The following is a 12,629-nucleotide window of genomic DNA, read 5'->3' on the forward strand; positions in this document are numbered from 1 at the left end:
AGTGTGTGAATCTTGTAGGTAATGTCATGCCTTCTAAAGGAATTAAAAGTGCTGCTGGGTTTCTGGGAGAGGAGGCCCAGCAGGCTGAACCCATCTGGCTGCAGTGTGAGCTGGCTGGCAGCACAGCATCAGACCCTTCTGCCTCAGCACCAGAGCCTCCCATGCATCCCCTGGTCCTGCCCTTGTGCCAGGCATCAATGTTACCGTGATTGACACTTGGGTAAGTATCAAAGGGACACTCTCTTTAGGGTAAAACTGAGTTGGGGTAATCCTCAATGTTAGGTCAGCAAACTTTGCCAGGAATATAAGGTGGGTTTTATCTCAAGTGGTCAATTTTGTGTCATTAGCTGTCTTTGCCTCTTGAATTATTTTGGTTTTACAGTTTGCTGCAGAGTTGTGTTGTCATTTTCTCTCCTTTGTCTTTCCTAAGAATTTAAATGCCTGTTTGCAAATTCAAAAGACACCATGTACAGATAACCCTCCACTTTTCTCTTTAAGTAGAAAATCCTAGAAATTAGAGCTAGAAATTGTTGGCATGTCCTGTGTGCCGGCAGGAAAAGTCACCATCTGGAAAGCTACTTTGCAGCAAAGGACTTTGGAGGCTTCATGGATCCCAGACTGAACATGAGCCAACACCAAAGGCAGCAAACATTCCCCCTGGCTGCACTCAGGAGTGCTGCTGGTGGGATGAGGGACGTGACCATCCCCTGGACAGGGCACTGATGTGGCAGCACCCAAAGCGCTGTGTCCAGTTACGGCTCTCCAGTGCCGGGGGGGAAGGACATAGTGAGAGGGTGCAGTGAAGGGTGTGTACAAACCTGAAGGAACAGCCCAAAGAACATGGAGCCAGATTCTTTTCAGTAGTGCCCAGTGGCAGAACAGGAGCCGAGAGACACAAACTGAAACACAGGATGGCCCACCTGAACATCAGGAAACACTTTTCTCATGGAGGGTGACTGAGCACTGGCACTGACAGGGCAGACCTAGCAGAAGAGATGTTGGATCTTGGTCTGTGTTTTAACCTTTAACTAATTTTGTGATGGATCTTTGTTACTTGTGTGAACAATTTGTTCATTTCTGAGGTGAGGAACATCTTCATGGTACCTTCAAAATTAGTTTTATGTTTTTAAAAACCTTAGAAACATTAAAGAACAATAAGAAATAAAAACATGAGGATTCTGCTTTTCGAAGTTTATTCTGTGGCCAGAGGAAATTGTATTATCCATTTATATGTCCTTAACTAAATCTGGATCAGCCTCCTAAAAATAAAGTAAAATGTCCCTTTCTGATGAAAAGCACTTCAGTAAAACCAGTTAGTGTGATTATTATGAGTCTATTTGGATTCAAGCAAAGTCTTTTCATGCTAAAGTAATTTTCTTTGGCAGTATTTAAAAAATGACAGAGGAGCTGGTATTTAAAATGCAGTAGCAGAGGAGATGAGAGTTTGGAGGGAAAAGCAGTTGGTGTTTGTCTCCCTTTGGCTTGTCTAATGCTGTTTTAATTTGTATAATCAGTAGCAATAATATGGGCTCCCTGGTAAAATGACTATATTCAACTTTGTGGATCAATAATAAACACTACATATATATATCTATATATATATCTATATATATATATCTATATATAAAAAGATATATTATATCATCTATGTATAGGCATTATTTAGACTCAAGTGAATTAAATTCAAGGTCTTGGTTCTAGTAAGTTGCTTGATAAATTGAAGCTGTTAAAAAGTATCTTTTCAAATACTTTTAGAACTGTGGATGAGAAATGCTGTAATATCGAAGTATTTTTACTGTAGTAATTTACATTTCACCTTTAAACTTTTCATTAGGATGGACTTGAAAAAATATTTAATATTGCTGCAAGTTAATTCCCATTTACAATTCATTTCAACTTATTTGCAAATGAATATTCAATAATTTCTGTTAATAAGTAACCTGCAAATTTCTGAAAGTACTGGTTTTAAGGACTCTACAGGCAGTAGTAAGCTTTTTTATTCTTAAATAGACATAATATTTCGAATCTTACTAAATATTTGATTTTCTCTCTATTTTAAAAAATAAAATAACATTCTCAAATTCTATCTTCTTACAAACTTGCCTGTGCTACAGATATTAGGAAGCTTAGCAGGTCATATTGATACCAATAGTCCAGGGATATAAAATATTCAAAAGGGTTATAATTGTGGTCTCCCCTTATGTGGTTGCCTAACTTGAATTTTGATCTGTTAATCAAAAAGCCTTAATGCTGTTGTGTGTTTTTATTTTTGGAGCATTTGCTGCCAGAACCTCCTGGGGAAGTTTTGTACTGTTCTAGAATGAAGTGGGTTCCACCTTACCTGGTAACTGTAGCAAAGCTTGATCCTCAGAGCTGAATCAGCTGGAGAGAAGAAAAGGTAGACGTCTTAAACTTTTAAAATTGTAATAAATTACTAAAATAGAGGAATATTTATGGAAAAAATAGAAAACATAAGAGGTGTTTTCTCAAAATGATAACTTTCCAGGAATCTTAAATATTTAATGCTGAAATTCTTTGAGTAAAAAATTTACATTGCAAATAATGGCATCGTTCTCTGACAACTTGTGCAAACTAAATACTGCGTTGTATTTGGTAATATGGCATTAAAATAGTTCTTTATTATAGCTTATACACATATCATTAAAGATATAATTCTGAAGGAGTCCCTGGGATGGCAGAATATTGGCTGTCCTCTTGTCTCATGTGTCCATTGCTGTTGAGGCGAACTCTCTGTGTGTGGCGATACGAGGCTTGACTCCATTTCAGAAGGCTGATTTATTATGTGCCTGGAAGCTATTCTTTAGATTTACCTGTTTCAGAAGTAGAATTGATATGTTTGCTTCTGACTTTAATTTTAAAAGGAAGGATGCAAAACAAAATGGGAAAGACGATTACTAAACAAGAAGTCTGCAACTCCTGTAAAAGCACACCCCAGAATAATGCTGTTGAATGTCCCCAGATGGTCGAATCTGTTCTGCCACCTGTTTATACATCACTATTTCTTTTCCCGAGGAGAAGATTGGCTGTGATCTTGGGGCTGGCAACAATCTATGACTACCAGTTGATGCGCCTTCCCAAGTATGTGGATGGTTTGGGTTTTTTAGGGGTGGTGGGATTGTTTTTAAGTTTGGTTTGGGGTTTTTTTTTTTAGTATAATGTCAGTGTAGGGTGAAAGTAATGGCTTATGGCTATCAAAAGAGTTTGATAATGAAAGCTCCTTATTTTTGGTGGTCTCAGAGTACATTTTTGTCTTCCTACACAAAAATGTGAAATGTTCATGTTGTTTGACCTGAACCTACCTGAAGATGGCAATATGAAGGAGACCGACATACTTATTGTGTTCAGCAGACATGATGACAAATATGCACACTCCTGCAATGGCCACAGACTGCATTGTGCTTGAAAAAATATGAATTCTGAAAACTATGAGCACCAAACAGTGCAAACAAATCCTATAGTTAGAGAGATGCTGCAGAACCCCAACATGCTGCTCTTCCTCCTCTTTCCCAGGCCAAGAGCCAACTTTCTGCAAAATGTCTCAGCTCTGGATGCTTTCTCAGGGCTCTGAATGTCACATTCTACCTTCATTCAGGTGTTGCTGCTGCCTGGCTTTTATTGTGGTTTAAAGTGGACCCAGGTGCATTTTTGAAATGTGTGTTTAGAAGAGCATATTATTGGCATTGAAAAGTCCCAGAATGTGCAAAATTAGCTTTCTTCTGCTCTGTTCACTCTGGCACCGCTTCAGCTTCCCTCACAGAGTCCCTGAGGGAAGCAGTGCAACCTTACTTCTTGCCCTGGAAGTCGTGGTATGTGCTTTCATTAAGGGAGAGGGAGATGGTGGGAATTCTAGAGGGTTTTTATAATTTACCAACCTTCTAATAACCTCTGGCTGTGGGGAAATGCTGTGAAACTTGCATTTCTTGATAATAACGGCAGACAAATAACATCGTTTTTGATCTGTATTACTTCTGAGATTGTTATTTCTCCTATGAAATGCCATGATAATAGGAATGCTTTCTTCTTCTCAGGGTTATCATCTTATAGTAATTTTTAGCAGCAATTGTCATTGCTTATCTTTTTATTTAAGAAAAAAATTTGCTATCTTAGTTTCTATGTGATTGGGAAAGGTATGAGCATCAGGGGTAAGCTATTTCCTTTGTCAGAGAGTTGTATGCACACAAATGCATGAAATTCATCCTCGCTGTTGCCTTGAAGAAAAAAAGATTTATAATGAAAAAAAATCTGCTCACAACAAAGTCAGAATGCTGGAGAACAGTTATGGTTTATCCTGTCCTTGGCTAGAGATTTCCAGTTTGCCTCCAGCCCCAGACTGCCATAACCAAGTCATAAGCACAACTTCAAAGGAGGTCACAAAGCCTTTGGTAACACCAGCACAAAGTGTGGTTTTCAGTATGAACTCTTGTAGGCATGGCTGAATATTTTTATATAGTGCAGACTTTTGTATTTATTCCATTTTCCTTGTGAATCTCAGCTTGACTGCTCCTCAATTCCAGCAGTGTCAGGGCAAAGTGAACCAAACCAATAAATGTGTTTCAGCTCAGTGGAGGAAGGGCAAGGCTCCAAGTTTCCATGTAGCATGTTTTGAAGTCATGGTGCCTCACTGTGGCCATTTCAGGCTCACTGCCATTTCTTAATCTTCTTCAAAGACCTAATTTTTCGTCATAGTTATTTTATTTATATTATATATTTTGGGAAATCTCTTTTACTATTTAATATTATGTACTACATACACTAGGCTGATGGAAGGGAATAGCTTTATTCCTGGGATGGAGGCACACTCAACATATCCATGTTGATTTCACTTTTTGTATTGGTGGTGCTGTTTGAGCTGAAATTAAAAAAAAAAACTCAGTTACTAAAGAAACCCCTTCAGCAGTCAAAGAATCTGGCTTAAGCAGAGTACCATTTAAATTCCCATGACTTTAAGGAATTATGCCCAGTTTAGTGTTATTCCTCTCTACAGGTTGTAGTGAAATAGGAAAGCAGTTAAAAGCATGATGTCATAGAATCACAGAATGGCTTGGTTTGGAAGGGACCATAAACACGATCTAGTTCCAGCTCCCCTACCATGGACAGGGACAGCTTCCAGTAGACCATGTTGCTCAGAGCCCCATCCAGCCTGGCCTTGAACACTTTTAGGGATGCGGCATCTACAACTTTTTTTGGCAACCTCTTCCAGTGTCTCACCACCCTCACAGTAAAGATCCTTTTCCTAATAGCTAATCTAACCCTATTCTATTTCAGTTTGAAGCCATTCCTCTTTGTCCTGTAACTACAGGCTCTTGTAAAGAGCTTCTCTACCATCTTTCTTGTAGGCTCCCTTCAGGTGCTGGAAGGTGAAACTAAGTCACTCTGAAGCCTTCTCTTCTCCAGCCTGAACAATCCTCATTCTCTCAGTGTTTCCTCAGAGCAGAGATACTCCAACCCTCAAATCATCTTCGTGGCCTCCTCTGGACTCACTCCAACAGGTCCACGTCCTTCCTGTGCTGGGAACGCCAGAGGTGGATGCAGAACTCCAGACTATGTGTCATAAGAACAGTATTCTCTAATTTAATATTGGTTCTAGGACATAAACTGGTGTTTCTAGCCAGCATCTGCATTATTTCTATTAGTGTGCGTAGATCTTCTGGTCACAGATCTGTTTGTGGAGGTTGAATCTATCACAGCAGTTATGCCAAGGGCTGGGTATAATTTGCAACTTAGTATATATGAAATATGTTCTTCTTCTTCCCATCACAGAGAATATAAATCTTCTGCATATTCTGCATGTACAGCCTGGTTTGGTAACTCTGAATGCTCATGTTCTCTCCTTTCAAAGACTCTTCTGTCAGTGAAGCAGGGGATCATCCCATAAACAATGTCATTTACTAGCATTTAAGAGGATTTAATGTTTCTTTTCTGTGCAAGATTTTTGCCACTTGCTGAGAAATAATCCCCCAGACTGGCTCTTGCATGAGGATTAATATTTCCCTAAATATCAATATTAAAGTGTAAAAAAATAATTCATGCCCATGTCATATTCATTGACCTTAGTTTAGTTTTTTTCTACTGCTTAAACAGTTGAAAATGAACTGAGCTTTCTAATCCAATTCCAGAGAATTTGCATGATAAATACAGAATCATATGTATTGAATAATGAGCAATAGTCTGTCTATTTCTTGTTCTAAAGACTGATTTTAAAAACTAGTTGGTTTTACTTTTTTACTGTAAATTAAAGGCTGTTTCCCCACATTTGCTTTACATATTCTACTAATTAAGGTAAAATAAAATTCATTTTGGACCTGAAAAAAGCTATTGCTTTCCTGCAATCTGCATTTATAAATTGAATTAGCTCATTTCAGTCAACTGCACCTTCCAATTTAAAACTGTCAGAATATATCATAATCACAAAAGATATCTCAATAAACAGGCTCTGATAATCTAATTCCTAAGGGGGCATTTCAGAGTCAGAAGACTTTGTTTCATATCTTTTTTCTCAAGGAGTGATCGAATATAGGCTTCTTCAAGTGAAACTTTACGAGTGGTAGTCCAGAACTCATTAGAAGAGAAGATACTTTTCCCATGTATATTTGACCACCCTATAGGTACTTTGAAGTGAGCAGATCAAACTGTGCTCTTGCTGTGCTCCGTATATTGGTTTCAATAGCTAAATGCTCAGCCTAGTACAGTTACAGCTCAGAGAGCTTCAGTTGTTGACAACATTGTTGAGCTAATCTTTATCTGGTAGGAAACAAGGTCTTCATGAAATTAACTTCATAGTTTGATGAGAGGATTTGTGTGAGGAGCAGCAGAGGGAGCTGGGGGTGTTTAGCCTGGAGAAAAAGAGACTCAGGGGAGACTCTCTGAAAGGAAGGTGTAGTCTGGTGGAGGTAGGGCTCTTCTGCCAAGCAGCAAGAGGCAGGACAAGAGGAAGTGGCATCAAGTTGTGACAAGGGAGATTTAGATTAGGTATTAGCAAAAATTTCTTCACTGAAAAGATTATAAAGCACTGGAATTTTCTGCCCAGAGAAGTAGTGGAGTCACCATCCCTGGAAGTGTTGGAAAAATGTATGTATGTGGCACTGGAAGACATGGATCACAGAATCACAGAATGAACTATACTAGAAAAGACCTTTGAGACCATCAAGTCCAACCTATGACCTAACACCTCCTCATAAACCAAACCATGGCACTGAGTGACACATGCAGTCTTTTTTAAAACATGTCCAGAGACGGTGACTCCACCACCTCCCTGGGCAGACGATTCCAGTGCCCAATCTCTCTTTCAGTGAAGAATTTTTTCCTGATGTCTAACATGGCCAGGTGCTGTGTTGATGGTTGGACTTGATGATCTTAGAGGTCTTCTTCAACTCACTTTGGGCTCTTCAGATTGTGTGTGTTCCATCTCGGACAGAAAGGCTACAAATCCCTGCAGTCCTCAGGGGCTAAAGCCATCTGTGATACAAACAGCTGTTTGTTGAGTTGTCCTGGTTTGGATCTGTTGCTGGTCCAGGAAGACACTTCCACGCTCCAGACTCTCACTTTATGCATTGTCCTGCTTCTTGGCAGATGAAATAAATGTAGTCCTCCATCCAATTTAGAAGATGGATGCTCAGAATCCACAGCTTTGCAATATTCAGTCCTCCTTGCCCTGTCTCCAAGCAGAAGAAGGTAAGTGACCATGCTTATGCTCACTTCCTAACCACCTCTCAGTTACAAAAGTATTATAATTTAGGTTGGAGGATGCCTTTGGGGTCATCTTGTTCAACCCACTGCTCAAAGTAGAGCCATTCCCAAAAATGGATTGGTTTATTTGGAGCCTTTTCCAACTGAGATATGAATATTTCCAGAAACATTGATTGCATAACCTTTAGGGGAATCATATCCCAGCACTCAGCCACTCATTGTGAAAAACATTGCCATAAGTTTAGGCTCTAAGACAGAGGTGGCTTAAAATGTATTTTGATCTCTGATTTAGGGTTATCCAGAAATTTCAGACTCCAGACTAGGAGGCACTGTAGCCTAGGATTAGGAATTTTAAATGTTGTGGGACTGTAAATTTTCCTAAAAACTGGACTACAGCCTATTCTAATAACCATTTTGACTGCATTTGTCAAGGGCTATTTCTTCAGTTCCAGTCCACTAATTTCTCCTGGGTCCTTTTTTTTCTTTTGTAGCGTTCTCTGCTGAATTAAATCTTCTTGCTGAGTCTGATACCTTCTCTTCCAAAAAAAGGATGCAACAGAGAGATGAGCAACAGAAACTCCCTGCTAAAGAAAGTGCTCAGGCTGCCTGTTGTTTTGGTGTGTGGGAGATCAGTTCCCAGATTTACAAACAAATGATGAGGTAAAAGGCAAAGAAGTGGACAGGTGAGTAGCCATATAATACATGGACTTGAACTGAATTTATAAAAGCTGAAGGTGTGAGAATGCAAGGAGAAAGAAGAAATGAGCCAGGAGACAATGCTGGAAACAAGATTAAAAGGAGAAAAAGAAGAGTGGTTTGTTCTTGTCATATGGAATATAAGATAGCTGTATACTTGTTTCCATAAGTAGATGGTTTCACTTCTTGTAGCATGTTGTACTGCAAATTGGAAGTACTTCCAAATACAGTCAGGTAATTTTAAACATAAATACAAATAGTGTAGCCTTGACACTCTTTAAATATGTGACTTTGACTTTGGGATTCTGCCAAATCGGAGAAATAGAAATCTTTATGCAGCATGTCATGTTATAATCCAAATAATTTGACTAAAATGGGTTATGTGGTTCACTCTTTCTGCTTCAGTGTTAAGAAAATTTGATATCAAAGGCATAAGATGATGCTATTTGACTTTCTTCCTGGCCAGTTTGTTTACAGCTTTTCACTGCATCTGTAGCACGACACTTTGAGGTTCCTGTATGGAATGTCCTTGAAATTTGTACAGCCAAGCACCTCTGTGCAGCTCAGAGTAGAAATAAAAGACAGACTTTGTTCATGCTAATTTGGATTTACCAGTCAGCCAGTAATGCCAAGACAGAGAAAAATATTGAAAATTGAGTTGCAAAATGAGGTGTACGATAGTCCTGTAAAAATATGCAGATGTTAAAACTTTCCATATTCTGAATTAAAACCCCTGTTTTCCATAAATTCAGTTTCTTGTTGTATATCTCAGTCATAGCAAGGGAAAATGGAAAATAAAGCAAGTGAGAAAATTAGGAAGTAAAGAGAAATAGAGATAGACTGGGTTTTAAAATAGGAAAATTCCAATTTTAAAGGAAAGAGGAAAAGAGTAGGAAATGAGAAAACAATAGTTGTATTTTCTAGATGAGATATCATAACATTGATTTTCTATCTAAATAATTTAAAAAATGCATTACTGATCATTAATTGTTTTGTCACATGAAAGAGAAAAAGTGACAATATTAAAAAAACTGTCTGAGCTGTTGAGAAATTTCATATTTTTCAATATGGATTTGTTTTATAATTCTTATATTTTTTAATTCTAACAGACATTTAGTGAATTTATCATTGGGCACTAAGTGATTTCTTAGCCAAATGTCTGCTGACTATAAACAAGATTTAAAGAAATTGAAATTTTATTGTTGTTTTTATCAGTGCTTGAAACACTAGAGCACCTCTTAATTTATCTTTTTTTTTTGTATAGTGTGAGAGCATGAATAAATAAAATAGAATGAATATATAAAATAAATATATAAAACAGAAGAACAGGCCTTCTGAGGAGGTCTTGTGTATTTTTATTATCTTTTTATCATTTTAGACCTTTAATTTTTTATCTTTTTTGATAAAAAATTTTCTGTATAAACTGAGACATTTAAGGCACTAGGCTTTCCCTTCTGTTTAGGATATGGGGTTTTTTTCAGTCCAGAGCAATATATCTAGAGAGGAGAGATGATGAAGAGACAGATCTGAAATAAGAATGTCTGTAGCACATGGAACTACATTATGTTCATTGATTTGTGCAGATTCCCAGAGTTATTTATAGTAAAATGTGTAAAGTGGCAGGTGGATGCTTAGTTTAAAATTTGTATCACTTCAAGAAAGATGATAGAGAAGCAGCTTCACTTCTGGCTGGTATTTTTAAAAGTCTTTGTTTTGGTTTTGCTGTCAGATGATTCAGCAGTGAATTGAGGGTCAGGTATTATTTCACTTACAATTAATGAAAATTATATTAAGTAGAACTAACAGAGACTTGAATTGTTGTTGCTCTGGGTTTTGTGTCTATCTTCAGACTGTCTACTGACAGTCTGAAGATAGTGTTGGTTCCATTGGCCATCTTTTCTAAAATTTCAACATAATGATGATATATATATATATTCTTAAATATCTTAATTTAAATTATAAATATATAGATATAATTATAAATTACTCTTTTTTCCCATTCCAAATTTTTTCCAGTCATTTTTATTTATAATTTTTAGCCATATTTTAATTTGCTATCCAAAAATACTGTTCTGTTTCTTAAGCAGAGAGATGTACCTTCTATTACTGTATGTACCTAATTAAAAATATAGAGGAAAAACCATCACCATAATTTCGTGTCAGTTTTCTTCTGTGACTTACTGCACCTACTGGATTACTGTGCATTGGTTTAGTTGCAGTTGCCTACACTTTATCCACCCATAAGATTTGACTGAGCATTGCATATAGAGGCTAAAACATTTGGAGGAAAATTCCAGACATTGCTAAATGTTTCAATATGCAGGTTAATAAAAGGGCCTTTCTGCAGTCCAGGATGAAGTTCACGTGCAGCATAAGGCTGTGTAGTTCTCATCTTCTGCAAGAGTGCCCACACCACCGTGTTTGCATATCTATTTCCATGTGGACTTCCATCATAGAGCTCTGCCATCCCAGGTTAAACAGCTTCCAAGTTACTGATGCCTGGGGTGGGTTTTACATAAGCTTGCACATATTTTGTTTCTAAGACTGATGGGATATATATAACATCTCCCAGCTGTGTAAAACAGTCTCCATTTACACACAAAGGGGTGCATCGTGATGTCATCCTTAAAGCTCAGCAGGTCTGCAAGAGGATGGCAAAGTGTTTTTCACTTTGAGAATGTCAGTGTTAGGTATTTCCTCAGTAGTAACTGTGGAAGCCTCACCTCCCATGAGTGCCTACAAGAACTGCTGTAGATGGATGACCCACTATTAGCTGGATTTGAGCTGATGACCTTGACATAAAAGCCTTTATATCTGAAAATGAATCTCCAGGTTTAACTGGCTCTTGACATGTCTGCTCTTTACTGCCTGTTCTTTTACACTGCTGAGAAAATGCTGGGGTCATTCACAAGTCGTTAAGTCCTGGGCTGATGATACAGTTCCTACACATTTTTGCAGAGCTCTCACCTCTTTCAATAGTTGCAGACTTTGTGACACAGTGTGCACATCCACAAGTGGCAGCAGAACAACTCCATGTGCCCAGTGACTGCTGGACCAGAGACCAATCCTGCGGGACCAGGTGTGGTATAACAACCTTCCCCTTCAAATACCAGTTCCAACCTTACTTGGCAGTTATGACCATTGCTTTCGTACCTCACTCATGGCTAGATGAGCTGTTCTACATTTATATGTGTTTGTAGCTTTACAGGATTTCTGCTATGGTAATGTCTTGCTATCTTTATTGAATGCAGCAAATTGCCTTTGTACCTCTGGTAGTTCAGTGGTTCAGAAGAAAGACTTCATCCCCTCCATACCTTCACCAGTGGTATAAACAATTAAATTTCTTTGGATTTTTGAGACTATTTGGGGAAAGAAACTTTCAAGGTAATGCCCAACTGATTAAGTACAATTTCATAGCTATTTCCTGAGATGAAGTAAACAGAAAGACAAAGTGCTCTTGAGATAAAGCAGGTGGGATGTGGCAATCTGAAAGGAAAAATTCAGTTGTGTCCTGTGGTTGTGGTTCAACATATAAAGCACATGGTTTGATGGTCCTGATTTTCCAAAGAGCCTTCTCTTAGGTTTGTTTACTTCTGTTAAGGACATCAAGCCTTTTCTGTGTCCCAATGAAGAAACATGGAGGAATCCCATTATTGATCACATTTTCCCATGTGCTTTCCTCTATAAACTAACAGCTACAGCCAGGCTGATAAATTAAACGATAGAGGGGCTGCTTTCTGGCCTGAGGCCATCTGGCATGGCACAGATATATCCCTCCAGCTGGATTCTCTGATACCCCCAGAACAGGATGACAGCACAAAAATTGTCTGTTGGGGCTCAGCCAACCCCTGAGCTGTATGCAGGCACTGGGGGGAAGCCTGTGCTGATATTGTGACACAGAGCTCACTAAATGTCAAAAAGTGAAGACAATTGCATGCTATTGCTTCAGCCTGTGCTCTCAGCCTTTTATGTCCTGCAAAATACTTGGCTAATTTGGATGATTATTCCCATTTAATCCCAAATACTTCCTTTTCATTTTAAGATGTTACATAATAAAAATTATAATGATTCAGTCTTAGTTTAAGAATTAAATACATTAAAAGATTTTTTTTGCACTAGAATATGTCTTCCTTCCTTGTATTTTATGAAAAAAACATGCAATTCTTCCCCCAAGAAAAGCCTGAACCTGTTACCAGCCAGTCTGCAGAAATAATGAATTTCTAACA

This window comes from Pyrgilauda ruficollis, unplaced genomic scaffold, assembly GCF_017590135.1.
Source record: "Pyrgilauda ruficollis isolate IOZ18807 unplaced genomic scaffold, ASM1759013v1 scaffold90, whole genome shotgun sequence".
Lineage (NCBI taxonomy): Eukaryota > Metazoa > Chordata > Aves > Passeriformes > Passeridae > Pyrgilauda > Pyrgilauda ruficollis.